Here is a 24864-nt window from a genome sequence, read left to right on the forward strand (position 1 = left end):
CATTCATGTTTGAATAATGTGTGCTCTAGTGTTCAATTAATATCCCAAGATTTCATCAAATTATTTGTGGCACTTTTACTCATTGTTTTGTCTCATAGAAAACAGAAGTATTTTGCACAGAGCATGGGAACTAAGTTTGATCGCTCCTTAATGTAAGGGTGGGGATCGTGAGGCAAGGTGAACCAATGCCCATTCAAGTAGATAACATGCCAACTTCTGGCTGCCTGCAGTTTTGAATGGTTTCTGGTCTTAGTCAGACTCTGTGTTCTCTGCATGGATGCTGCCAGACCTGATGAGTTCATAGAATCCCTACAGTGTAGAAGCAGGCCATTCTGCCCATTAAGTCCACAATGATCATCCAAACAACATCCCAGCCAGACACACCCCAGTACCTATCCCTGTAACCCTGCATTTCCAATGGCTAACCCACCCTAGCCTGTACGTTCCTGCACACTATGGGCAATTTAGCATGCCCATTCCACCTAACCTGCACATCTTTGGACTGTGGGACGAAACCAGACCACCCAGAGGAAACCCACCCAGACACGGGGAAAATGTGCAAACTCCATACAGACAGTTGCCCAAAGGTGAAATTGAACATGGATCCCTGGTTTTGTGAGGCAGCAATGCTAACCACTGAGCCACCGTTCATCCCACAGGAGTTTCTCCAACAAATCAGATTCCCAACATCCATAGATCTTTGCGTGGATTTTTGTGTTAACTGTGCTATTGAGTAGTTACCATGATTTCAAGCCACCTTTGTCCTGCTTGACACTAGTCTGCACTGCTCAAAGAGGAGCTGCTCTGTGCCTGCAACAGATGGTGGGAGCCATGCAAAAAGTGAAACTGACCTGTGAAACATTGAACAATGTTAAATTGTGGGCGAGATCAAGCTTCAAAGGTTTGCAATGCTGCAGGTGGAGGAGATATCCTATATTTGTGGGGTGGGTGAGTGGGTGGAAGTCAGAAGACCATTCAGTCATAAGTTTGCCTTTCTGCAAAATCAGAACAATTTGGAACAATTTTAAAATGGAAATGGGACCATATTTCAGGATTCCTTTCCTTAACTCTGGGGCCCAAGTTCTTTTGTTTGCACGAGATAAAGATGCAGGGAGCGATCCTGCACTCTAGCTCCACTGTAGGGATGAGCATCTCCAAGCTCAGTGCAATTCTTATAGAGCTGCAACAGCTTTTAGCATGAATGGGAGTCATAAATCATAGTTGGATTTGGAAACCTTTCAATAGGTACGTTCAGAACATCTTCCACATCACATGCCTGTTCCATGCAAACTAATGTCTTACTTCCCTGTATACTCTTAGTGCAGAACCAGTTAACCACCGGTATGGAACTGCTCAGAAAAAGGACACTATTCAAACTTCTTCTACTCAACAGCTTACCACGTTGATGGTTGATGGCTTGACTGCCCCCTTTAATGGTCAGGATGGCTGCGGGCTACACATCATGAGAAATCATGACATTTGCCCTGTCAAATTTTGAAGGAATCCTCCGAGATATTCCAAGCAGCTGACATGTAATTCCAGACAGCCAGTAAAATGTGTTTACAGCAGATTGGTTTTCAGAGGGCATTGGAGGCCCAGTCTCTGGATTAATTTAAGAAAGAGTTTGATAGAGCTCGCAAGGATAGTAGAATCAAGGGTTATGGAGAAAAGGCAGGAACAGGATACTGATTAAGGATGATCAGCCATGATCATACTGAATGGTGGTGCAAGCCCGAAGGGCAGAATGGCCTACTCCTGCACCTATTGTCTATTGTCTACTTTACTCCTTGCATTTATGCATGTCTTGTGCATCTAAACCATTTGCTGTGTCATTGGTGGATACTCGTAGTCATACAATTGCCATGCTTTAGTTGGCTGGAATGGCTCAACTGCAGCTAGAACATCAAACAGATACAGAATCCTGGCATTATAGCTGCTGCTTGCATACCCAGCAATGACCTACACTACCATCTGCTTGTAGTCATGCACCAAATGGACTTTGAGGGAATGGAATCGCTTTCCATTTCTCAAAAGAATACAGTTACAGCTAATGCCTGCTGCATGATGTGTGAGTAGTCAGTAATATCCTGCACCATGGAGAAAGGTGCAATCCTAATGAAGCCCCACACTCACTAGTCTTTGGCAAGAGGAAATGAAGGTTCGTTGACTCTGAATGACCTTTAAGAGGGCAGCAGTGACCTCTCTGATGTAAAAGTGAAAAACGATCGGTGAGATGTCTCAAAAATTTCTGGGTTCTCCTGGAAGAAAACAGATGCACAAAGCTTGTCTCCGTGGTCACCTTCAGTGATAAGCACTGCGATCCTTCCCCTGCTCTAAGCTTGCACTTGTGACTGCAGCAGACCTCAGTGAGGACATCTTTCTTGGGGTTATTATTCCTCACTGAGGTCCAGGTAGGAGAATTGGTCTCTGACCATCCTGGCTGCATCTACTAAAGTCCTTCATGCGCTAATCCTCCTCCTCTTTGCAACAATATGACCTGTTTAGTGTCCTATCTGTTCATTCTCCATATCGTGTTGTATTCCAAGGAGGATTACCCCTTGCACAGTACATATGGAACAAATAAGTTTATGGGGAGGTCAGTGTAAATCCCTCAGCACCTGCCTCCTGTAGATATCACCAATCACTTGTAGAAGTGTTGAAACAACCAGATTAAATCAACCTGCAACTGATCTGGAAGTAGTTGCTAGCTGTTTAAGCAATGTCGGTGGGGATTGTTGCCAACCAATGAAAACATCTTCAGTTGTGTGAGGATGAGAGGTACTGAGCTGGCTCACTGAGCTTCAAATTGACAGAACTGTTATCATATCAGCTTGACATGCTGACTGAGATGCACTGTCAAATTGCTGCAACCTCTGGCATACTGAACTTCATGAAGGCATAATCAAAGGATGAATAATGAGCCATAGATGGAAATGTCCTGTCTTTACTTCCAAACTCAATTTCAAGGATTGGACCATGGATTGCTGCACACTAATGGGCAAAGTACAGCAAGGTTTGTCATGACCTTCTGCATGATGGCTGACCAGGAATTCTCCTGCGCTTACCCATGTGCCATCAGACATACTAACACACAAGCCTAGAGTCAACTTGTTTGCATGCATCACAAACATATTCTCCATAGCTAAAATGTCCGAGCCCAGCACTTGATCCAAGGCTTCTAGCCTGGAGGTTGATGTGCTGTTATTGTATCTCCAGAAGAAGATATTATTTGACAGCATCTTGGGATTTTAAGCAGGTTTGAAGAGAACAAAAAAGGTTGGAGACAGAAATGCTTACAGAGGAAACTTCAGATGGTATGGCTTATGTAGCAGAGGCTTTAGTCAGTGTTAGGTAAGTTGAGAATTCACACACACAAGATCTCAGTCACAGCAATGAGAGTGTGTAAAAGAAGTATTGTAGTGAAAGAAGTTAGAGAAATGGGAAAGAGCCAGTTCTGACAGGGATTTACAGAAGAGGTTTTCTATTTGAGACTTTGGGAGAAGAAAAATTAACAACATTCAGTGACGTCAGAGGCGCTGGGTCACCTGGAGCTGATGTGGGAAAAGATCTGTGAATTAGGATTCCTAATGAGCTGATGTTGTGGAAGGTTTAAGGAAAGAATGCTGGCCAGAGGAGTACTAGAATGGTCAAATCTCGAGATGGTTTTAGAAGTTAATAAGGACATTTATCAAAAAGAAATGACAGAAAATCTTACAGGTGAAATTGGTCCTAGCCAAGCAGCATGAAGAAAACAGCAACTTGTCAGAGTCTGTTTTACAATGGGCCCAATTTCAACTGAAAATTGAAAACAAACTTCAGTCACATTCCCCCTGGCTGGAGCAATGACCAGAACTCTGGGAGAAGTCAATTATCATATCAATCATGTTGAAACAGCTAGGCATACCCAATGATTTTAGTGAGGTAAAGTTACTAAGGAGTGTCCAAGCAGATTAAGTCCCTAAAATTGCCAGAAGAAACAATCTGCAAACATATCCATTAAAATTAGTGTACAATGCATCAGATAAACTGAGCATGATTTAGGTACACATAAAATAAATACACCCTCTTTATTTTCAGTTGAATGTCTTTCAGTTTGTTGTAACAAACATGACTTTTGATATAATGGCACTATGTCACTCACAGCAGTCTAAAAGACACTTCCTAAAACTTCAGTGGCTCTTTAACTTTAATCTTTAAGCAATTTTAAATAAAAACTGCAACAGCTGCTCTGCTTGTTCTACTGTAATAAAGCAATTAAGACAATCACCACACAAAGATATCAGCTTCCACCACTATCATTAGTAGAAGGTATTTATACAGTTCAGCCCTTTAAATCGCACAGAGTTATCTCCATTAACATTTTTCCCAGTTCTGGAAATGATGATGGAGAATCACTAACTCTGAGGAGAAATATTTGGCTAAATAAAGGCCCTGGAATGGAGTACTTCAGGACCGATCCCCTGCTGTCTCTGTTCATAGATCACACAGAGTAAGTTATGAATACCAGAAGAGGTGCGGGAAAGTCAATCTCTCACCACATGGATTCCTGCCAGCCTAATGTGCTATGTCTATAAGTTTAACTGTCATTGACTAATAGTTCAAGTGCAGATGTGAATATTAAGTGAAACAACTCCCTGAGTGTTATGAAGCTGTATTCCAGTTCAACAAACAATGTTAAACACAATATAATTTTTGACTCTTTTCCCCCGATATGATTGAGTTGACATCCTCTATGTCAGAAGAAACTGTCTGTTGAACATGCCCAATACATGATTTGAACAGAACACCTCCTCCTCTCACTCTGTACCAGCTGTGAGTCATTCCTTTAATGTGCAAATTTCCAATCCATACAACTGCACAATGAAAGCTGGCACTTCTCCAGCATAAAGTTGACCCACAGCTTCCAAAATGTGACATCAATGGCATTCAGTGTTTCCACACTCCTGGCAATGTCAGGCGCAGCAGATTAAGTGTATCCTTGCTCAGGGTTTTATAATGTTAAATTTAATAGAAATAAAATACTTTGCTGACTCTAGTGACTATTGTCTGGTGCAATCAATTAAAATTTTGTTTCTCATATGACGTCCAATTTTTAATCAGTCGTCCTCCTATGTACACTTAACTTACCAAGTATTAAGTTTTGTCATGTTTTTACAACCACTTGGATTTCACACTCTGATTTTTATTTTGTAGGCTGCGTACAGCAATTTGGTTGGATGTGTGAAGTGCATGACATTTACTCTTATCTCAAGCAATCTTATTGACGAATGCAGGACGACATTTTGGCTCAGCAAACTAGGAATATCATTTAAAATGCCCAGCAAAGAGTTTGACATATTTACCACAGTTTTTTATGCCATTATGAGCATATAAGTAGAACCCCATTTTAAATCTGTATAAGTGACTTTGATTGGGTTGAAATTGGGCTGTTCTTCGAATAGTAGTATATTATAGCAGGACCTTGATTCATAAATTTTGAGACAGCTTTTAACAATATAAAATGTTCTTTTCATTCAAAAATATAATCTTAAATGTTGATCTAGAACTATTATCGGTAAAAGGATACATAGTCATTCATAGGTTGTGGATAGCATTGTTAGGACCAATGTTTATTGCCCATCCATAGTTGCCCTGGAGAAGGTGATGCTGCCTTCTTGAACTGTGGCAGTGTTTTGGTGTGGTCCACCACAATTCGGTTGGGAGATACCTCCAGGGATTTTGACCCAGTGACACCGAAGGAACATCAAGATAACTCTAAATCAGGATGATGAGTGACTTGAAGAGGAACTTGCAGGATATAGTATTCCTGTGTGTCTGTTGCATTTGTCTTTCTGAATGGTAATGGTGATGGATTTGCAAGATCCTGTCTAAGGAATCTTAGTGAATTTCTACAGCAGATCGTGTAGGTGGTACATACTGCTGCTGCTGAGAACCAATGGTGGGGGGACTTATTGTTTGTTGATGTGGTGCCAATCAAGCAGACTGCCTTGTCCTGGATGGTAGACAGGCAGGAGGCTGGAAGAACACAGCAAGCCAGGCAACATCAGGAGGTGGGGAAATCAACGTTTTGGATGTAACCCCTCTTCCTTGGATTCCAGCACTTTTTTTGTCTCGAACCAAGCTTGTCCTGGTTGGTGTCAAACATCTTGTTTGTTGAAAAGGCACTCATCCAGACAAGAGGGGATTATTTCATTACACTCCTGACTTTTGCTTTGTAGACGGTGGACTGGCTTTAGGGAGTCAGGAGATGAGATATTCACTGCAGTGTTCCTAGCCTTTGACATACTATTTAATCACAGTACTTGGATGACTAGTCCAGTTTAATTTCAGGTCCATGGTAACCCCCAGCATGTTGATAGGGGGGATTCGGTAATAGTGATGACATTGAATTTCAAAATTCTATTTTGATGAAGATTGTTATTGATACGTGCTGCAAATGTTACCAAACCTGGATATTGTCCAGATCTTGCTGCATTTAGTCATGGATTAGTGTTCCTGAGGCCTGAAGTGTTCAGGAGCTAATTGGCCTTGACAAGGCCCACACAGGGTATCAATGAGCAAAGTATTGCACAACAAATGTTACTTGTTAGCACCATCCATGACACCTTCCATCATTTTGCTGATCAAGTGTACATTAACGTAACAGTATTTGTGTACAGGAAATACCTTGGGCAATTTTTGACATTGTCAAGTTGATACCAAAGCAGCTTGGCTAAGGATGCACAGATTTTAGACCACATGCCATTAATACTATTGCCATAATGTTATTAGGGCCTGTAACTTATTCATGGTTCAGTGCCTTCAGTCAAGCTCATGATGTCATGTAGATTGGCTCAAATTGGCTGAAAACTGATATCTATGATGCTGGGAGCCTCTGGCACAGACTAAGATGGATCATCCACTGAGTACCTTCTGGTTGAAAGATTGTCACAAGTGCTTCAGCCTTCTGCTGAGTTGCCCGATCATTGAGGATAGGGATTTCCAGTGAGAATTTTAATTGTCCAACACCATTGGATGTGTAGAACTGAGGAGCTTAGTTCTGATCTATTGGTTGTGGCCTTACTTAACCCTATCACATATTGCTTATGCTCTTTGGCAAACAAGTAGTCTTGTGATGTTGCTTCACCAAGTTGACACCTCTTTGTCTGATCCTGCTCCTGGCGTTGCCCTTCAAATCAGAGTTAATCCGCTGGCCTGAAGGTATCAGTAGAGTGGGGAATATGCCAGGTCATGAAGTTACAGAGCATTTTAGAATACAATTCTGCTACTGCTGATGGTCCACTGTGCCTTAGGGTTGCCCTGTCTTGAGTTGCTAGATTTGTTCCAAGTAAGTGTCATTTAGCATGGTGATTTAGCAATATCACAATGTACGGTAATTTCAATGGGACCTCATCCCCATAAGAACTGTGCAGTAGTCTATACTATTATGGACAGAAGATTCTGGGACAGAGAGATTGGCCATGATGAGATCAAATATGCTCATCCTTTTTGTTGGTTGCCCCCAACACCTGGCGTGAACAGTTATTGGGATGACTAAGTTTCTTTTCTTCCAAGAAGGTTCTTTTTCTGTTCATTATGATGCATTGGTGTAGTGATTGTAATGAGGTCAGCCAGGTGGACCTCAGAGAATATGAGCTCCCTGATTGGGGCTGTTAAGCTGGCTAATCAGGGAGCTTTGGCTGACAGATAAGAACAGGATTGTCTGGCGCTGTGGAGTCCGTGGACCACGTGTATATTGGGTGTGGGCGTTTGCACTCCCTTTTTGATTTTCTTAAAAACCTCCTCCTCTGCCTTTGGTTACACTTCAGTCCCACGCTCCTGATCTTCGGGCACCCAGTACGGAGGAGCGAGGGCAGGTCTGAAGACCTCCTCATGGGTCTGCTCCTGGGCCTGGCCAAACTGGCCATCAACAGGTCGAGTCTTAAAAACCTCCTCCTCTGCTTTTGGTTACACTTCAGTCCCACGCTCCTGATCTTCAGGCACCCAGTACGGAGGAGCGAGGGCAGGTCTGAAGACCTCCTCGTGGGTCTGCTCCTGGGCCTGGCCAAACTGGCCATCAACAGGTCGAGGCAGCAGGCCGTGGAAGGGGTCGTTAGGGCCGACTGCCTGCCCCTCTTCCGCGGTTACGTTAGAGCCCGGGTGTCCTTGGAGAAGGAGCACGCGGTGCATTATTTCTCCCTCCAACTCTATTTTGATAAAAAAAAAATAAATAAATAAAAATAAACCGGAGTGAAGGGCAGTGCTTAAAAAAAAAGAAAGAAAGGGTAGTGTGTGAAGGGCACTGCTTGTCAAAAAAAAGAAGAGAAAAAAGAAAGAGAAAAAAAGAACAGGATTGTCAGAGGTTCTAGTCCCTCTGAGAGCTGGCTCTGAGGGAGCTGGATCAGTGTCAAGGACTCTCCACGTGTAAAAATACACTGATCTGGTGATGGAATACCCACTTCTGTGGAATTATTTCAATTGGATTATTACATGGTACAAAGTGTGATGCAAAGGATTAAGTATACCTTTCAGAATAACTCCTGTGCAGCATTCCCTCTCAGTGTGGAAGCTATATATAAACCTTGGAGGTCTGCACAGCGATGAAAATAATGAAAGGGCATGTTGCTCCTCAGCATCTGTGAGAGGATCTATGAGATAATGTCAATCGATGTGAAGCTAGAAGAGCACAGCAGGTCAGACTTGCTGAATTGCAAGAAAGTCAATGTTTCGGGCCAATACCCTTTGTGACTCCATTGTGGCTTGAAACATTGAGTTTCCTGCTCCTCAGATGCTGTCTGACCTGCTGTGCTCTTCCAGCTTCACATGTATTAACTTTGACTTCCAGCATCTGCAGTCCTTACTGTCTCCTAATCTATGAGATAATGTCTGATCACATGGAACTGAAGCTTGAGATTGTAGGCTTTTACAAGATGTGTTCTGCTGTCACACCTTTTTAGAGAATTAGAAGTAGCATATGCTCATATGAGTGCAGTGAAAAGTTTACAAAATCGCCACTAGGCACCATCTTATGGCCAAAAGTACCTAGGTATAGGATTTTAGGAATAAATTAGAAAACAAAGAAAGAAGAAGTTCAGCATTACACTTCATGCTATCTTATGTACAAAGCGACTGAGGTACAAAATCTTTGAAATAAATCAGAAAAATGACAAAATAAAAAAATATACAATATCACAGTCCTTCAAGCAGACCACATTCAGCCTCACCTCCAGACCAAACTGGGCCTCACCTTCAGACCAAACTGGGCCTCACCTCCAGACCAAACCAGGCATCATCTCCAGAGCAAATTGGGCATCATCTCCAGACCTCACCGGGGCTCACCTCCAGATCGCACCGGACCACACCTCCAGACCAAACCGTGCCTCACCTCCAGACCAAACCGAGCCTCATCTCCAGAGCAAATTGGGCTTCACCTCCAGACCACACTGGGCCTCACTTCCAGACCACACTGGGTCACACCTCCAGACCAAATCAGGCCACACCTCCAGACCAAACCCAACCTCACCTCCAGACTGCAATGGGCCTCACATCCAGACCAAACCGGCCACACCTCCAGACCAAACCGGACCACACCTCCAGACCAAACCATGCCTCACCTCCAGACCAAACCGGGCCTCACCTCCAGAGCAAATTGGGCTTCACCTCCAGACCACACTGGGCCACACCTCCAGACCAAACCAGGCCACACCTCCAGACCAAACCCAACCTCACCTCCAGACTGCGATGGGCCTCACATCCAGACCAAACCGGACACACCTCCAGACCAAACCGGGCCACACCTCCAGACCAAACCGGGCCACACCTCCAGACCAAACCGGCCTTAGCTCCGATCTGCAAATGTTCATTCACCTGCATATAGATTTTGGAAGGCATAAAGTGGTGCCACCTTTGGATACATCTGTCTGGCAGATAGAGGACACTTTTTCACTTGAAGCCCAGAAGCAATTTTTTGTTATTCTTCCTATATGACTACTGTAAAAATGCAAACAGCTTTAAAGCAACAAATGTCACTTTCAGGCCCAGAAAGGTCATTTGTCTTATTGTATCCAACACATTTTTTTATCCTGTAACTCAAGCAACAAATTTATGTCATAGTGAAATATGTAAAGCGATTATTTGTTAATGCTAGTTACATAGTTCAACAAGTTCATTATCATAACAAAAGAAATGACTAATTTCCTTTACTTTTTCCTTTCTTTCTTGCTTTTCATTATGTCATTATGGTGCATCAATAACAAGTGTATGAGTGCTTTAATTTTCAGTTGTAGATCTTAAATAATAAGCTGTTTGTACAATTTTTGTACCATGTCTGCAACAAATAGCAACAAATCTTTAAAGAAATGGATTTGCTTATGATCACGCATTTGAGTTGATAGCTTTAGATTCACACAAATTGCAGCCTTTGTAAAGAAGACAGGTGTTACTTTTCAGGAGATGTGGTAACCCAAAGGAAATTGAAGGCAGTGGGGCTGAGTCACAAATGGGTTCTTTTAATGTGAACTACAGGCAAGTAATTCAAGTTTGTAACCTGGGAAAAATGTGTATATTTCAAAGAGTCTAGCTCTCTATTGTTAGTGTCCTGAGCACTGAGGCGAGCTTTTAACATCATAATGAAGGATGTTCCCTGATGGATTATCTGGAGGTAGGATTAATTCCTTCACAGCTTCTCTGGAGGCCAGACATTTTAGTCCTGAGTACACAAGAAATGGAGCTGCCAACACTTTATCTCATTTTCAAACTCTGGTGTGTGAATCAAATTCCTTTCCCCGAATCTCCATTTAGTTTTGTTGTGAAATACCGTCCTGGCTTTAAGTGAAAAAGATGACTGAAGATCCAAACTAAGTTGATTTGGAGGATTTAAATGCAGGCCTAAATGCTTCAAAAGTGACAAGAGATTAAACTTTTAAAAGGGAATGGTGCTTTTTTTTAGGATAGGGAGGTAGGCGGTTGGGGGGTAGAGGGGGAAAGGTGGGGAGTGAATAGGGGAGGGGAAGGTTACTAAATTTGCCAAAGTCAAAAGTGCAAAATGTACTTTTAATCAGGTAGGACCAAAGATAGTGAACTGAATAATCTCATGCAATTGCCATAGGACTTTCACCACACCCCCTTTCCCTGACCCACTGAAATGTGTTCATGTTCTTTGAGAATTGATGTATTTCAATATATTTTTATGGGAATTCCAGACATTTGTGCCACAAGATGACCTGTTGACAAGTCTTGATACTTCAATGGCTATGAAATCTGTGGTTTGCTTTCATGGCGAGTCTAATAATGTGTCAATTAGTATTTCCCAGTGCTCCTTTCATCTGTGAGTTAAGGCTTTTGGGTAATACTTTGCCGCAGTCAACAATCTTTGCACTAAAGGGCTCTGAGCAAAATGAGTTACAATGTCAGTAGGAAATGCTAACATCCTTGGTCAGTACTGACATTTACCTGCCACAAAACTGGATTTACAGTCATTAGCAAAAAAAATGTAATTGAAAAATAATTCTTTTTTTAATGTCTTAAAGTTGAGTCAGGTCACAGCTAGAGAATCTATATGGTACATCTACTGCTCCAAAGTCAAGTGGCAGGGTGACTATTTTACTTTCAGTCAGATCTAGCCTGAGGGAGTTTAATAAATAGAATGATTTAGAAGGGCCACTGGGAAAAGATGATAGTACACAGAGTTTTTTTGTTGTCTACAAGAAGGGCATTGGTGGATACATCAAAAAGGAGTGCAGAAATGGCGCAAGACTGCAGAGCACAGGAGGTAGATGATTTATAACTGGGTTCGACAACAAATAGGAAGTATCCTGCAACATGCATTTGAGGAGCAATCCTTGAGGAGGTGTTTGTTAATCTGATCGTTTATGACTGAGGTGTTTCCCTTGGCCCACTATGAACATACGGTGGCAATTGACAAGGAAGAATATGTTAACCTGATCATTTTCCATACCTTTCATCATGGAGGAGTTAACTGATCTGTATATAGTGTCACTCTATTTCCCTTTATTCAAGGTTGAAGGTGAACAATTACTCCTCCGCAATCTCACCCTTAGGATAATAACTGTAATTTTTAAGAATGTAACCTGATTGAATATCCTTTACTTATGTCCAACACTTCTCCAGCCACTTGAGTGTTGAGGTTTCTCACAGTCCTCACTGTGTACAGCAAGCAAAATCAAAATTCCTTTCCTATCTCTTCACTGTCAATTCTGCTCAGCATGCGTCAAGTTGATTGTTCAGTCACAGGGCCTGTGGAGTATCTTGCTACTATCACAGTTGATACAGGACACTTCCAACCAAAGTATCATAACGACTACTATTTTCTCCAGAACTGCCACCCCTGTAATTTTCACCGTGTTGTCAGTTAACCCTAGGCATTAGAGCAGCGTTAGGTAGAAATGCCTATCTATAGGGTATTCACTCCATTATCTGTCTTCATAGGGATACTAAGAACCTCTATCTTCTTAAAGTTTTTTTTTTAACTGAGCACATAGATAAACTCAAGGCAATATGTTAGCACATTTTAAGCTTGCTATTGATGGAATAACCATAAAGTTAATCTGTGAATTTGTACAGCAAAGATACTATTCATCTAAGAACACTTGTATCAATCAATTGTGCATTACAGTAAGGATGAAGCATTGTGAGTAGAGAGTCTGTTGAAAACTGGCTTTAGTACTAATGGTATCCTATGATTTGGAGATGCTGGTGTTGGACTGGGGTGTACAAAGTTAAAATCACACAACACCATGTTATAGTCCAACAGGTTTAATTGGAAGCACTAGCTTTCGGAGCGCTCATCAGGTGGTTGTGGAGGACACAATTGTAAGACACAGAATTTATAGCAAAAGTTTACAGTGCGAGTTTATAGCAAAAGTTTATCCTAAGTGACAAACCTGAACGGCACAGAGGAACCTCTTCATTCTGAGTTTTGGTATGTATATTGAATAGTTCATTTTTGACTGGTGTTATTATACTTGCAGGTAAAAACAATGACTGCAGATGCTGGAAACCAGATTCTGGATCAGTGGTGCTGGAAGAGCACAGCAATTCAGGCAGCATCCGACGAGCAGCAAAAACGACGTTTTGGGCAAAAGCCCTTCATCAGGAATAAAGGCAGAGAGCCTGAAGCATGGAGAGATAAGCTAGAGGAAGGTGGGGGTGGGGAGAAAGTAGCATGGAGTACAATAGGTGATTATTATACTTGCAATAGAGTGACCCTAACGATGCCCGATAATTCAATGGACTAGTGCTCCTTTGGGGAAAATATGTTCACAGGAAAACTGTAGGGGTGGTAAGGTGCTGCTTCATAGCAGCAGGGACCCGTATTCGACTTTCAGCCTTAGGTGACTGTTTCTGTGGAGTTTGCACATTCTCCCTGAATCTGCATGGGTTTCCTCCCACAGTCCAAAGATGTGCAGTTAGGCGGATTGGCCATAGGAAATGCAAAGTTGCAGGGATAGAGTAGAGGGGGGGTGGGATGCTGTTCAGAGAGTCGGTGTGGACTCGATGGTCTGAATGGCCTGCTTCTGCACTGTAGGGATTAAATTATTATAGTAATCTTCTATCCATAGCTTTCAATACATGGCAATTCCAAGAGTTGACTCCCTGCCAGTGCCTTCTGTATTGCGTATTAAGACAGTGAGAGCAAGCCCATCATTATTAACTAATTTCTCCTACATATATCACACTTGAGCATCATGCAATAGTTGTGTTACAATATATTGCAAAGATTGTAATCCCATCAGCCTTGAACCTCAGCTTTTCTTTCTTCTAAGATGCATTGCTGAACTATTTCAGATTACTAAGGATATGTTATGAAGACACATCACTCTCACTGTTTTTGCCTGAATCCAATAGACTCCATACCATTGCCTTTCAATCCAGCCTATGATTCTTTCTCTGTGCCATGTCTCACCAGTACTTTGGGCCTTATCCAACATTTATAAAGTGGCCAAAATTCTCTGCATTCATAATTTATGGTGATTGAAGAGCTATAATTTGTTTCTCCTCATAGTGGATTATCTGGGTTTTTTTCTGGACTTTTAGAGGTACCTCTTCTAGGATTACATACATTTTTCCATGAAAATTGAAAGCAAGTAGCTTTGAGAGTGGTTATGGAGGCTTCCACAATAGAGTTTGAGGTCAAAAAAACCCCACATGTAAACCACAAGATGCATGGCATAAATATTTATTACGTATGTATAAACAATATGTACTGTACACACAGGAATGTTGGATAGTAGAGCCTTTTTAGATTAAATAAAAGTTTGACCTTTTTTTTCCTGCAGTGCAATGAGTTAGTCCATTTAAATTGGGGTCAGTGAAAATAAGTGACGAAAATATCACAGTGCTGGCAATTTTACAAAACTGTTCTTTAACACTGTTTATGAAGGAAACCCAGTTCTCTGTTTGTACACTACGTCCATTCAGAAGTGAAACAATGGGTGCCTTTACCCATGTAAATAACGATTCTGAATCTGTCAATACTGCCAGAAGTTCTTAAAAACATAAGGACTTAATTTTACATTCTTAACTAATCCCTGTCACCTCTTCAGCCAATTCCATTGCTGAAGATTCTCACTGAATTCCAGATGTGCACATTTTCAAACAATTACTTTTCCAACATATTTTCAACAGCACAAGAGTTTAAAACCAAGGCTCAGGTTTTGTGGTCAACTGAGAGGAAACTGCTCTCAAAGTCTTCGTGATCTATGTGATGTGGATTTCATCTTTACTGATGTTAATTGCCTTCTGCCAATGACTATAAAAGTATTCAGCAACAATAATGTCAACGAGGAGGTTTAGAAGTTAATTGAACATGAATTAATTAATTAATATGATGACAGGTCAAACTCTGTCTGTCTCCACAGATGCTGCCAGACCTGTTGCTTATTTGCAGCAATCCTTGATTTTATTTTGGATTTCCAATATCCCCAGTATTCAATAAAAAAACAACCAAAAGATCTGCAGATGATGTAAATCCAAAACAAAAACAGAAATTGCCTGGAAAATCTCAGCAGGTCTAGCAGCCTCTACAGAGAGAAATCAGAGTTAATGTTTTGGGTCGAGTGACCCTTCCTCAGAACTGGGGTCAGAGTTTTTCCAGTAATTTCTGGTTTTGATTCTCAGTATTCAACTTGTTGATGAAGCAATTAATTACATTGTACAATTCTTGCAGATAGTGAGCCAAGACATTAAAGGCACTGATTATCCTGAACTTTTTAATAATTTCACAGAGAGAAAGAATAAAGTTTGACATCGTCCAGGACAAGGCAGCCTGCTTCACTGGCACCCATCTTCTCAAACGTTTACTCCCTCCATCACTGATGCAGCGTAACAGTAAATGCCATCCACAGAATGCACTGCAGAAATTCACCAAGGCACCTTAGGTAGCACCTTCTAAACCCAGGACCACTACTATTCAGAAAAACAAGGGTGGAAGATACATGGGAACACCATTGCTTGGAAGTTTCCTCCAAGACACATACCATCCTGACTTGGAACTATATCGACATTCTTTCAATGGTACAGGGTCAAAACACTACAACTTCCTCCTGAACAGCATTGTGGGTCTAACCACAGCAAGTGAATTGTATGAGTTCCAGAAAAAGGTAGCTCATCATTCACCTTTTCAAAAGCAACTAAAGATAGGCAATAAATCCTGACCCAGCCTGCGTCACCTGCATAGCATAGATGAATTGTCAAAAAAGGTAGACTCTGAAATGCAATTCTTTTTAAATAAATATTTCTATTATTTTCAAAATCTTTGGATTTCTTTTAATATCATAATGAAGAAATTTGGTACTGCACAAGTACAAACTTAGCCCCTCATGGTCAGAATGATTATTAAGTAGCTTAATAGTAGTTTAATAGTACAAGTTTATTTAATTCCAAGCAATTACTAAGATTTTTGTCTGGGAGAACTTGGACAGAACATGCTGTGGAGAAGCAGGGAATCTCTCTTACAGGAAGTTCCAGATTTTTGTGGTTAACAGTATAGACACAAGACATTGTACTCAGTTTCAGTGTTTCAGTGAAGAATCTTATAGCTCCTTTCACCTGAATTTTGCGGGTACTACCTTTATATATAGAGTCATTTTCCTAATCAGCCTGTTGAGATGAACAGATGGGATTTTATTCCTGACCTCCTATCACAGAAGTAGAGACATTACCACTGTGCTGTAAGAGTTCCACGACTTATACACAGATATTTTCAAATCAACCATTTCAGCAATGTTATGACGCACCTCTGGAGCAGGTAGGACTTGAACTTAGGTCACCTGGTTCAGAGATAGGACACTACCACTGCACCACTAGAGCCCTGCTTTAAGTTTTTTTTGATTAACCTATTTTTCTAATCAGCAGTTCAGTGACATTATGACACACCTCTGGAGCAGGTGGGACTTAGTCCTGAGGTAGGGACAATTTCATTCTACCACAAGAGCCCTGCTTTAAGTTCACCTACTTTAAATAGATTAACACTGTCATTAAAACAACAGGTGTTAGACAAGCTCTTTAAGCATTCATCAGTTCTCATAACTAATAACATACTATTATAAATGACTGAAATGCACAGCAAATTGACCTCCATCTAAAAGAAAAGTACATAGATTAATGTCTTGAATAACCATCAGTAATTAGCCAAAGGTTTTACTTCAATGAATCAGTTATTTTTATTTCTCCTGAAAGTAATTAAAGTTATTTATATAAACAGTTAAACCGTCCTATCCTCAACATGTGTAAGGTTACACCTGTCAGTGGGCAACTAGAGGAATTGGGACTGGGACAGATGGTAACTGGACAATTTTGGTTTCATGCACTTAGAATGCGTTGAGTCTGTGATTTTTGTCAATTTTCACTGTCAAGCTGCTGGATCACAAATTAACTTGATGGCTGTAAAAAATTAATGATTTCATCAACTCCTAATAGTTAGAGCAGGAGCACAGCCACTTCAGAAATACACCATTGACCAGAAATTGTCTGTCATCACAGGAGCAGAAAGTTGAATGTTCACCACAGAGGTGAGAACAAGGACTCTGGATTTGTTTTGGGCTCGGGAATCCTCTTCTGTGTGAAACCAATTAGAGCTAAGAATTTTACTTGGGTATGTCCCTACATGACATGTAAAGGTGTTCCCAATTCCATTCAAGACCTGTCATTGAGCTCCCAAAGTTGAAAGGTCATTCAGTGGTTTCCAGCTTCAGAAAGCCACCCAGCTGCATAACATGGATAGTAAGTGGGAGGAGAGTGCTTCAACAAGGTCTCAGCTATATTCTTTTTTAAACTCAGATTAAAATGCATTAAAGTAAATTAAGATGGAGGGACCTTTCTAGAGTTTGGACTTTGGCCTTTAGCTGCACAGTCCTCGCTCCTCCCCCATCTAGCAGCAGGGTGGAGGGCCTGTAAGCTGCCAGAAGCCATTTTGTCCTCACCTCCAGATAGCTGCTCTGACCCCATCATGTCAGGAAAATCCCACTCAGCCTTTTAAGCCGATCTTCAATAAATCTCTCAACAAGGAAATATTCACTCTGTGGCATCTTAGTCCATTCCTCAGGCACCCCAAAACCCTCTGCTTTTCCCTACTACACCTTTCCACATCAATGTAGAGTTGCACACGTGCACTTCCACTTCCTCCATCCCCCAATGCCCAAGGTCCCAAACAATCCTTTGAACTGAATTGTTTGGACATCTTGCAATTGAACACATTGCATCCACTGCCTACAATGTGGTTTTGTTTATGTTGGTGGAGAACCCACACAGACGGGATAGCTATTCTAAAGAACACCTCCATTTAATCTTCAAGGTTCTGGCCACTTATCAATCATAGAATCCCTACAGTATGGGAGCAGATCCATCAGCCCATCCTGACCACCGAAAGGACATCCATCTTATCCATTCCTTTCCCATGGCCAATCCACCTAGCTTGCACATCTTTGGACTGCGGGAGGAAACTGAAGCACCCGGAGGAAACCCATGCAGACATGGGGAGAATGTACAAGCTCCACACAGACAGTCACTTGAGGGTGGAATCGAACCCAAGTTCCTGGCACTCCTAGGCAACAGTGCTGACCATGAGCTACCGTGCCACCCTTTGTCATCTTAATTTGTTATCTTGCTCCTACTCTGACCTCGCTGTCCTTGGCCTGCTGCAGTGTCCCAGTGATATGCAACATAAATTTGATAAACATAACCTCATCTTTGGATTCGGCACTTTCTAGTCATTTGGACTCAACATTGAGTTCAACATCTTTAGGTCATAAGCTTTGCTTCAGTCTTGTTCCCTGTGTTTTTGTCTGCTTTTTCCTTGTGTTATTGGGTTGGTCTTTATTTCTTTTCTTGCTTTATCCCTTTATGATGCACTCAGATGGTTTGTATGTGGCAATTCAAGCTTTGTTTGAAAACTACCTTTGTTTTTACACTATATCCATTAACGTTTTTTTTTTGGTCATTGCCCTGCGGTGGGGTAGTCCAGAAGTAGAGGACATACGTTTAGGGTGAGAGCGGAAAGATTTGAAAGGGACCTAAGAGGCAACTTTTTCAAGCAGAGGGTGGTGGGTGGAAAGAATGAGCTGCCAGAGGAAGTGGTGGAGGCTGGTACAATTACAGCATTTAAAAGGCATCTGGATGGGCATATGAATAGGAAGGGTTTAGAGGGATATAGGCTAAGTGCTGGCAAAAGGACTAGATTAAGTTAGGATCTGGTCAGCATGGATGGGTTGGACCGAAGGGTCTGTTAGTCTGTTGCTGTACAATTCTATGATTCTATTTACAATATTTACAGAGACATGGTTCAGTAGGACTCAATTAGAACTCTCTTCCCTTATGTGCCAGTTTCATGTGATCTGACATCACCAAACATCACTGATGCTACACCCTATCTACTATCTTATTTATTTTGCACAGTGGTGGGAGGTGTTAGTGACAACATAAACCAGACCTCCCCATAATGGGTAGTACTGACAGCAACGTCCCAAAACTGACACACCATTTGACATCAATATCTTTGGGTCCTCTGTCCCCCAACCTTTGTTCCAAAATTGGAAGCAGATTGGAAGGTCAGCCATGTCTGCCAATCAAAAATCCCGGAAACTCCAAATAGAGGTAGTTGCACCAGGGATTCTCCCAAGAAAGTTTAAGTGATTCAATCATGGCTGGACATTTGTAGAAAAGATTAATGCCTGACCCTAGCTTCAGCAGTCCTGGCAGCAAAGCTGACCTAGACCGCCCAACTCACTTGAAATCTTGATGGGCCAATAAGCTTCCTTTTTTGGGCCAATAGGCTCTACCCACTTCCTTGGATAGGCACAGTCATAAGTCAGATTTGTATAGCACAGAAACAGACACTTGGTCCAATCGTCCATGCCAACCAAATTAATCTCGTCCCATTTGCCAGCATTTGGGCCATATTCCACTTAGCCCTTTCTATTCATATATCCAACCAGATGTCTTTTAAATGTTTTAATTGTACCAGCCTCCACCACTTCCTCTGGCAGCTCATTCCGTGTAAAATTCACTCTTTAGGTACCTTTTATTTCTTTCCCCTCTCACCTCAAACCTATGCCTTCTAGTTTTGGACTCATCTTCCCTGGGAAAAAGACCTTGACTATTCACCCAATCCGTGCCCCTCAAAGTTTGATAAAGTAAGGTCACCACTCAACCTCTGACTCCAGGGAAAATAGTCCCAGCCTATCCAGCCTCTCTCTTTAGCTCAAACCCTCCAACCCCAGCAACGTCCTTATAAATCTTTTCTGCATCCTTTCAAGTTTATCCACATCTTTCTGACTGCAGAGAGACTGGAATTGAATGCAGTGTTCCAAAAAAGGCCAAACCAATGTCCTGTGCAGCTGTAACATGCCATCACAAGTCCTATACTCAGTGCACTGACATATATAAGATCATATGGTACAATAATGAAGAGGAGCAGAAATTTCCCTCTTCTGTCCTTGTCAACAACCAGCTCTCAAGCATTTCTTCTTTGGCAGTCTTCAAGCTTGAAGATGACTTGTTTCCACTCTGATGGTGATGGTGGGGGGCATAAGGGGGTATATGTGTGTGGCTGGGTGGATTCTGTAGTGGTTGGATACTTAAGAGCTTGAGCTGCAGACTTTGCAACAGGTAAGGCAGGTAATGTTTGAAGAGGCAGGTTGGTGGGATGGTGTCTCCAAATTCAGCACGGACTCTTTCCACTGCTTGTGCTTGGCCTCCACATGCTCCACTCAGTGACACTCGAAATGTTGGCACCTTTACAGGTGCTTCTTCTCTGCTTTTTGCATTTTAGGGCGAGCGATTCCCATGTGTCAGTGCGAGTGTTGCATTTATTTAGTGAAGCTTTTACGGTTCTAGATCCTTATACTGTTTCCTCTAGTGATTGCTTACCATTGCAGAGCCATTAGACTGGGGAGTCTTGTGTCTGGCAAACTAATAACTTCAAAGCATATTATCCAATCATTGTGTTATTGCTGTTTATGGGGCATTACTGGTCCAAATTAGTTGCCGCATTTCTTAAAAATCTTGCCAAAGTATTTCATTTGTGTTAAAGCTGTTGTGAAAGGTGCCACATAAATGCAAATCCTTTTTGAATTACGATTGCACCACTTCACTGATGAAGTAATAGTAGTTTAAAGTTCAATGCTAACCATCTCTTTTGAAGCACCAATAATCACTTTTATTTTAAGGTTTAAAGCAACTGTAACCTTCTAATAGAAATGGCTTTTGTCTTTCAAGGTAAAAATAACAGAAGACTTCACATTGTTTCCAAATTAGTAAAAGAAAATTTCAAAATCATAATCATTGAGAGAATAGCCTGGCTCTTCTTTGAAATGGATATCGTTGCTTCAGATTGGGATCTTCTTTTACTCAGTTCTAAATATGCAACTATTGAATACTACATAGAAGTCTATTTCTGTTTCTGTGCTTCAGTAAAAATGATTCAGTTTTGTGTATGCCTACAGAATGAGCGACAAGAAGTCAATATCATGTTGCACTTTCAGCCTAACGACTGGTTTTGAAGTGTTAGTAAGTTTATGTCCTGAATCACTATTATATCAGTTGCTAAGTGCCATCTCAGCTTTTTAAGAAACTGCCCATTAGTTTCAGTCAGCTCGATAGGTTGGCATGCATGGACTTGACTCGCAGGATGCAAAACAGGATATAATTTGAATTACGCCCCCACACTAATTGTCTCATCTCCTGAGGAATTTTCTTGTGGGCTCTGGAAAGCTTTGTCTGTCTTTTTGGCTTTTGGAACAATAAGTACGTGGTACTAACCATTTCCTGGTTCATTTTTGATGTCTTGTGTAGGCTTTTGAATCAATTGAAATCATACAGCATTAATGACCATTGCTTTGTTACCAGCAGATTCAAAAGAATGAATAATTGAAGAAAAATCTGTTGACGACATTAACTAGGCCATTTCTCCATCCACAGTAAGTTAATATCATCTTTGCACCACGCACAACTGTCATATGTCCCTGGTTCAAGAAGTGACATGGTCTAATTCTATGTGGATCCGTTCTCACCATGGAACAGAACAGCTAGTTTGCCAAAGACTCCTCACATTTCTGTTTCGCTGCACATCAGACCACCACAGTGCAGTAGGAATTCCTCCACCTCAACTGAGATATTTTGTCTCTTCAACATTGCTTTAGTTGTTTCCCTGTCTCCTGGTCAGCACTTCTCTTGCCCCTTGCAGCAGGAACACACAAACATCATCTTCTCCATTGACAGCTGGTGCATAAATATAGGTTGTTGAACTTTTGGCACCAGTCCCAACAGCAGTATGTTAAGATTATAAAATTACTCATGTGCACACTCCATGTTGATCAATGGGCAAGGATCTTGCTTTTCAGGATAGAGGAATGAAACAATCCTAAATTGTCTCCCCAGTGTCCTTTTTTTTCACAATTTATTGGAATGGGTTTACTGTCATAGCTGAGCTAGTAGTGGAAGAGGTGTGTGTTTAAGGATTGAAGCAATTTACTTTGGGTTGATCCCTGGAATTCATTTGGGCTGGGAGACAACAAAGAGCACAAACAAATTAGGTGGGGATGGAAATTTGTGAGTGGTGTCATTAGGTGCCTGATGAAATAGGCAAAGCTCCATTTGAGTGAATTCTGTTGCATTAAATATGGTGATGTACTGATGATAAGATTAAAGCAGGGATATGTAACATCAGAATGGTATATATGACTTTTGACCTGCTATTTATTAACACCAAATGTAATTTCTTTCTAGGTGCCAGCTTTTCCGAATGGGACTCTTCAGTTAATAAATTTCAGTAAACACAATGTGTCTATTTTTGAAGTGTCAGTAAATTATTCGCTCAAAATCTGCCAGATGGAAAATTGGGATTTTGGCAGTGAACTCCTTTGGCCAATTTTCCGATAGGCTCAAATGTTAACTTTTTCTGTGAATGGGGAATGTCTACTTCTTGGTGCCTAAAAGTATAAATTTGGCTTTAAGCAGAATGAAATTTCATTTATTTAGTGACAAAGACCATTGAGCTTCCAGCAATTAGTGCAAAACATAGATCAGCCATCCGTTGTAGACATTTCCTAAACAAACTATTCATTACTCCCCTTCTGGAGCAGGTGAGATTTGAACACACTACCACTGTACCATTAGAGTCCACCCAGCCATCCATTGCAGAATACATCTGATTGTTTCTTATCATTAAATTCAACAGTTACTAAAAATTGGGCAGTGTAGGCTAATGTTACAAATATTCTATCAATTGAGTGTGTATATGTGCATGGTCTAGTGATGATTTAAGGGCAGTTGATGCTAACTGAAGAGAGATCTGAATGCTTACATGAGAATCAGTTTCCATCTTGTTAGGGCTGGTCTGTGGAAGGAAACATTAGTCTGCTGGACCAGCTACTAAAACTAAACCTATGGGAAAGACTGACCAGCTCCTGCTTCATCCTTTGCCACATGGACATTTACCAGATTAACAGCGTGGTCAATCTGATATTACCCAATTTGCACCATGACTGAAAGTTAAAGTGACCTCTATTATATGTTAAATTAAGAGTTTGATTTGAACTCTTTTTTTTTGTAAATTTATTTATTAATTAGCCAATTTTTTTAAGTTTACAAACATATAAAATTATTGAAAAAATAATCAATAACAAATATAAGTATAATAAAAAGAAAAAAAACACAAATTACAATACAACTACTATCTACTAACTACTGACCTACCCTCTAATACAAAGCAAACCCTAACACTGTGTAAAGCAACACCAAAAAAAAGAAAAGCAAAAAAAAACAAAAAAACCCCACAGAATACATAACAGCTAGGCTTGGTGTAAAGCTCCGAAGCAAAGGAACGGGAGCATTGTATAGAGACCCTTATTAACTCAGGAGAGCCCCCCTCCAGAGCCCAGGGCTTGGCAAATTTAATCATCCTGGTTAAACAAACATTTAGTTAAGATAACTGACAAATCTATATCCAAATAACTCAAGTAGAGCTGCTATGTCTTCTAAAAATTGTCTATTGTGTGGTGCACCATGTTTGTAAAAAAGTCCAAGGGAATGTGCTCCATAATTAATTTCTGCCATCCCAGCAAGCCCGGCGCATTCTCAGACACCCAATTCATCAGAATATTCTTCCATGCACAGTGTGCAAGAATATTAAATTGTTTCTTCCCATGCCCGTCTAAAGATGGTAAATTCGGTAGTCCTAAGAGGAGAGATATCTGGTCTACTTTGACTTCAGTCCTCAATACCCTCCCTATCTCTCCCGCCACAGCGCTCCAATAAACACGGAGCCTGTGGCAGGTCCAGAAGCAATGGGTAAGAGTACCTACACTTACTTTACATTTGGGGCACACTGAAGATGCCCCTTTTTTAAACGTCGCCAGATGGTCTGGTGCCAGATGAGCCCTGTGCAGAACTTTTAACTGCGTAGCGCATGTCCTATTACAGATTGAGATCTTTCGAGTATTCTCCCATATGTTCTCCCATGTTTCAGAAGAGATCTCCACTCCCAGCTCTTGCTCCCAGACCTCACATAACCGGTTAATATCCTGCCAGGCCCTCCACCCAGCAGATGATAGAGGGCACTAACCGAAAGGGTCCTTGTGGAGCGTAGCAACAACCTCTCAGTATTGGGCTTATAGGGCTTAGTGAGGAGTGTAGTCTTCTTCTGGATGAAATCCCTAACCTGAAAAAAATGGAAAAGATCTCTGCTGGGCAACCTGTATTTGCAGCTCAGTTGCTCAAAACACATCATCACCTCCCCCTCAAACAAGTCTCCGAAACTAGAAACGTCTCTCACTGCCCATAGTTTGAACCCTGAGTCCATCATCCCCAGTTGGAACCCTGGAATGCCAACTATAGGTGTAAGTGGCGAAGTCTTGGATAAACAACCCTCACTCTGACGCATCACCCTCCATGCCTTGGCTGTACTAATGACAATGGGATGCCGGCAGTGGTCCATAACTGTCCTCATCTTATCCATGAACAATAAGTTAATAAGAGGGCACTTTGCTTGGGAGGCCTCAATATCCAGCCATATTGAGTTTGCATTGTTACCCACCCAATCGTAGACAAAGGACAGCAGGGAACTCAATTGATACCTTCTGATGTCTGGGAAATCAACTCCTCCCCCTCCTTGAGGCAACTGCAATTTAGTAAGTTTGATGAGGGGCTGCCCACGATGCCAGACAAAGGAACCAAACCACCCCATAAGCTTCCACAGCGTTGACTTGGGAAACATTATAGGGAGCATACACATGGGATAAAGCAAACGAGGAAGAACATTCATCTTAATGAGAGATATTCAGCCCAGCCATGAAATTGAAAGAGCCTCCCATCTCTGGAGATCTCGCCTAATATTGTCTAGCAAGTGAACAAAGTTAGTCCGAAATAACA

At 41.4% G+C, this 24864-nt stretch overlaps 1 long non-coding RNA gene across 1 annotated transcript in view; it reads left to right on the forward strand.

The window, feature by feature from the left end:
• Window positions 1–22274, forward strand: part of LOC122541046 — a 59927-nt gene extending 37653 nt beyond the window's left edge. The window contains exons 4-5 of the long non-coding RNA XR_006309497.1: window positions 21346–21413; window positions 22222–22274. This is a non-coding gene — a long non-coding RNA (uncharacterized LOC122541046). The remainder of the gene's footprint in view (window positions 1–21345; window positions 21414–22221) is intronic.
• The last annotated feature ends 2590 nt before the right edge of the window (window positions 22275–24864 follow it).

The sequence above is a fragment of the Chiloscyllium plagiosum genome, chromosome 36 (genome assembly GCF_004010195.1).
Source record: "Chiloscyllium plagiosum isolate BGI_BamShark_2017 chromosome 36, ASM401019v2, whole genome shotgun sequence".
Taxonomy (NCBI): domain Eukaryota; kingdom Metazoa; phylum Chordata; class Chondrichthyes; order Orectolobiformes; family Hemiscylliidae; genus Chiloscyllium; species Chiloscyllium plagiosum.